The sequence below is a fragment of the Bradysia coprophila genome (genome assembly GCF_014529535.1).
Source record: "Bradysia coprophila strain Holo2 chromosome X unlocalized genomic scaffold, BU_Bcop_v1 contig_578, whole genome shotgun sequence".
In the NCBI taxonomy this organism is placed as follows: domain Eukaryota; kingdom Metazoa; phylum Arthropoda; class Insecta; order Diptera; family Sciaridae; genus Bradysia; species Bradysia coprophila.
This window is the reverse complement of record NW_023503350.1, coordinates 25,001-30,040: the sequence shown is the minus strand read 5'-3', so window position 1 is coordinate 30,040 and position 5,040 is coordinate 25,001. Positions and strand designations below refer to the sequence as shown.

General features: G+C 40.3%; 2 pseudogenes; both read right to left on the bottom strand.

Moving 5' to 3' along the window:
- Positions 1-1,556: 1,556 nt before the first annotated feature.
- Positions 1,557-1,733, bottom strand: LOC119070227 (annotated as a pseudogene).
- Positions 1,734-2,071: 338 nt separating this feature from the next.
- Positions 2,072-4,084, bottom strand: LOC119070220 (annotated as a pseudogene).
- Between the last annotated feature and the right edge of the window lie 956 nt (positions 4,085-5,040).

Below are 5,040 nucleotides of genomic sequence, written 5' to 3'. Positions count from 1 at the left end.
TTCTGCTTACCAAAAGTGGCCCACTGGGCACAATATATCTAAACCCCAATATCTTCAGATCAAGAAAGATGAGGTTCTTACCCATTTAAAGTTTGAGAATAGGTTGAGGTCGTTTCGGCCCCAAGGCCTCTAATCGCTTTACCAGATAAGATTATATACAATATAATTCTTTGCGCCAGCTATCCTGAGGGAAACTTCGGAGGGAACCAGCTACTAGATGGTTCGATTGGTCTTTCGCCCCTATACCCAATTCTGACAATCGATTTGCACGTCAGAACTGTTTCGATCCTCCACCAGAATTTCTCCTGGCTTCGATCTGATCAGGTATAGTTCACCATCTTTCGGGTCACAGCATGTATGCTCAAGGTACGCTCTTGAACAGAGGATTCAATTGCTTGACCATGTTCGTATAGAACGCCCCGGGATGAAGAAATGAAATTTTAATTCACTTGTAATCCCATAAAATAGTTATTTTAATTGCGCCTTAGGTTTCAACAATATACCAATGACTCGCACACATGTTAGACTTTTGTCCGTGTTTCAAGACGGGTCCTGAAGGTATCCCAAATCTATCGCATTGCTAATCAAATACATGCTATCACTGCACCCACGCACTGAAACAGCACATAGAGCCGTGATACACATAAAAATGGTTTGCATGATTTTTAAAAACTATCTGCTGTTTACCAGGTCACCGCTATGCATCAACCATATGACATAAATGCCACAGATAGGAATGAACAAACCATACGGCCATTTGATAAACCATCCATACGGATATACAAATAGATCGGAATGTCTACACTGAGAAAAGTGCATACCACCGTTCGTTTCGAATGAAACTACTAGAAAATAATGAATTTCTCATTTCGAATATTCGGGTTCATCAGGCTTAACCCCTAAACGGTTTCACGTACTATTTAACTCTCTATTCAGAGTGCTTTTCAACTTTCCCTCACGGTACTTGTTCGCTATCGGTCTTGTGGTCATATTTAGCCTTAGATGGAGTTTACCACCAACTTAGTGCTGCACTATCAAGCAACACGACTCTTTGGAAAAGCCTTCTTATACTGATAATAGCTGCTACGGGCCTGGCACCCTCTATGGGTTTAATGGCCCCATTCAAGATGGACTTGAACATATTATCGTTGCATAAGATAATAGACTTTCCATACACTGCATCCTCTACCAGTCAGGACGACCGGAGAGCTTAGTGCTGGGCTTATCCTGTTTCGCTCGCCGCTACTAAAGGAATCTTAGTTAATTTCTTTTCCTTCCCTCATTAATATGCTTAAATTCAGGGAGTAATCTCACATGAGCTGAGGTCGCATTAGAAAAATTTATTCAAAATACATTTGTATTCATTTGACGATTTGCGATAAAGTGTTAAATTTAAACGCCGTTCAATCGAATAAAATGATTGTATTTTGTGTATCAAAATATATTGATATTTCCAGATGATTTACCAAATGCGATTTAGGCCGTATAACGGGCCAAAAAAGATTGCCAAAAGCATCCAATCGTAATAAAAATGCAATTTTTATTAAGTAATCTAACGACCCTCAACCATGTGTGGTCCATACAGCTTCTAAATAAAAGAAACAAATCAGTATGGACCGCAATATGCGTTCAAAATGTCAATGTTCATGTTGTCCTGCAGTTTCACATGTCAACACGCAGTTTGCCTGCGTTCTTCATCGACCCACAAACCAAGTGATCCCCCGCTTAGGGTTGAATTAAATTTTTTTTACAAATTTATTGTTAACATAAAGCGCATTTACGCCCAGCTAAGGACGTAAAATACGACAGAGGGTTTGTAAACACAATGATTTCATATTTGTTTTGGGCGAATATCACGACAAGGTTCGTCGTTTATACTTAAAGTAAGTACCCAAAATAATTCTATCAAAGTGCTTCCATTCCTTACTAATTTTACTTAATAAGAAACAATGCGTTCAACAGTTTGCACATAACTATGCGCTAAATTACGTACTATACAGCACGTATTCCACAAAAACGAATAGCTGTTACACCATTCATAGTTTTTGTGTTATTGTTTGTTTCAAATCAATAATGATCCTTCCGCAGGTTCACCTACGGAAACCTTGTTACGACTTTTACTTCCTCTAAATAACCAAGTTCGGTCAACTTCTGTGAAGCAACTGCAACACAACGGAGGCGTCGCAGCGATCACGTCCGGAGACCTCACTAAACAATTCAATCGGTAGTAGCGACGGGCGGTGTGTACAAAGGGCAGGGACGTAATCAATGCGAGTTAATGACTCGCACTTACTGGGAATTCCAGGTTCATGTGAACAGTTTCAGTTCACAATCCCAAGCAAGAAGGTGGTTCAGCGGTTTACCCGGACCTCTCGGCCTAGGAAATACACGTTGATACCTTCATTGTAGCGCGCGTGCAGCCCAGGACATCTAAGGGCATCACAGACCTGTTATTGCTCAATCTCATATTGTTAGACACAATTTGTCCATTTAAGAAGCTAAGTGTCTATTTGATTTTAGACAAACAAACAGGTATGACTCCACCTACACAACGACATTTTGCTAATGAGAACCGAAGCCCCCAAAAACAAACGCGTATGCAAAGCTTCAATGTCATAGTCCTGTATGCATCTATTTAATATATTTGAGTCTCGTTCGTTATCGGAATTAACCAGACAAATCACTCCACGAACTAAGAACGGCCATGCACCACCACCCATAGATTCGAGAAAGAGCTATCAATCTGTCTTACTCATTTATGTTCGGACCTGGTAAGTTTTCCCGTGTTGAGTCAAATTAAGCCGCAGGCTCCACTCCTGGTGGTGCCCTTCCGTCAATTCCTTTAAGTTTCAGCTTTGCAACCATACTTCCCCCGGAGCCCAAAAGCTTTGGTTTCCCGAGAAGCGACTGAATGAGCCATAGAAGTAGCTACATCCAATTGCTAGCTGGCATCGTTTATGGTTAGAACTAGGGCGGTATCTGATCGCCTTCGAACCTCTAACTTTCGTTCTTGATTAAATGAAAACATCTTTGGCAAATGCTTTTCGCTTTAGTTAGTCTTACAACGGTCTAAGAATTTCACCTCTCGCGTTGTAATACTAATGCCCCCAACTGCTTCCATTAATCATTACATCTTGGTCTAAAAAACCAATGAAAGTAGAACAGATGTCCTATTTCATTATTCCATGCACAAAATATTCAGGCATTACAAGCCTGCTTTAAGCACTCTAATTTGTTCAAAGTAATTTGTATCGGCCCACAGCAACACTTGTTTAAGAGCACTGCGATGGGCTGATGTGAACGCTACTAGAGCGAACACGCCGATAATACGTCCACGCACATTTCCTAATCCGAGGACAGGAAGTAAGACAAGGTACCACTACTGTTTTACCAGTTGTTTGGTACTGCCCGTGCGGAACACAAGTTCAACTACGAACGTTTTAACCGCAACAACTTTAATATACGCTATTGGAGCTGGAATTACCGCGGCTGCTGGCACCAGACTTGCCCTCCAATTGATCCTTGTTAAAGGATTTAAAGTGTACTCATTCCAATTACAAGGCCTCGGATGTGAGTCTTGTATTGTTATTTTTCGTCACTACCTCCCCGTGCTGGGAGTGGGTAATTTACGCGCCTGCTGCCTTCCTTAGATGTGGTAGCCGTTTCTCAGGCTCCCTCTCCGGAATCGAACCCTGATTCCCCGTTACCCGTTGCAACCAAGGTAATCCAAGACATTACCTTCAATAGTTGATAGGGCAGACATTTGAAAGATCCGTCGCCGGTACGAGACCATGCGATCAACAAATTATCCAGAGTTCAACCAGTTTAAATGTAAGAACGCCGAAACGCTCCCCATTGGTTTAAATCTAATAAAAGCAGAGAACCCATTTTACCGGTTTCTCTTTAAATGCATGTATTAGCTCTAGAATTACCACAGTTATCCAAGTAATTGTGGATACGATCTAAGAAACCATAACTGATATAATGAGCCTTTTGCGGTTTCACTTTATTTTCGTTTGTACTTAGACATGCATGGCTTAATCTTTGAGACAAGCATATAACTACTGGCAGGATCAACCAGAATTTTGATTTTATTTTTATTATAAACTGGATATGAATGTTACTCATACACCAGCTACAATATTTTATAAATAAATCATTGATTTATAATATAGGTCCACATTGCTGTGCTAGCTAGAGCACCATATGTGCACCATATATTATCAACACAATCCAATCATTTTCTTACGTCTTCTTACTAACATACGAATATCGTTTAGCAATTCAAACACTGTTCTCTTAAGCAAAACATTCACTATTACAATTTAGTTCATTTCATTTGGCAATATTAACGAGAGCTTGTTTAACCGATACAGTGACCGTATAAACGGTTTCTCATTGCCACACCAGGAGTTATACTCATTTCAAGTGTACAACACAAACGAATGAGCGCCGCACATACTATACCCAGCTCTACCAATAGAGCAAACCGTATAGCCCGTGCGAATATACTGTATAGTTCAACGATTCTCTTTTGTGCTATATTCGTTTCACGGACTACACTCCCCTTATTATATATGAGTGCCTCCGGGGATAGGAACAACAGACGTGTATAGTGGCTGACATTTTATTGGGCACTATACACGTTTTCGTCGAACCGTCTAACACCGTTTATATTGGTCGATGAAGTGGTGCATGGTGCGGGTGCGAACATTGTAAATGAATAGTGAATTGTGATGAGTGTTAATGTATTCGATTGGCAATGTGTAATGAATGGATTTTTAGTTGTATTTTGTTTGCTAGTAGCTGGGTATGTGTATGTTACTGCTGTATAATGTAACTTTTGTGCATTATGATGCTAGATTATTGACTTCGAACGAAAATGTTCAATGAAATGTGTCCAATCAAATTTCGTTGGTCGCACTTGTCGTTGCTTCGATTAGTTAATGTGCTATGGCTATCCGTTCCATTTATTTATTATTACAGTGCGGTATAGCGGTGTGGCTCCGGCTACACAAATATAATAATTTTGTTAAACAG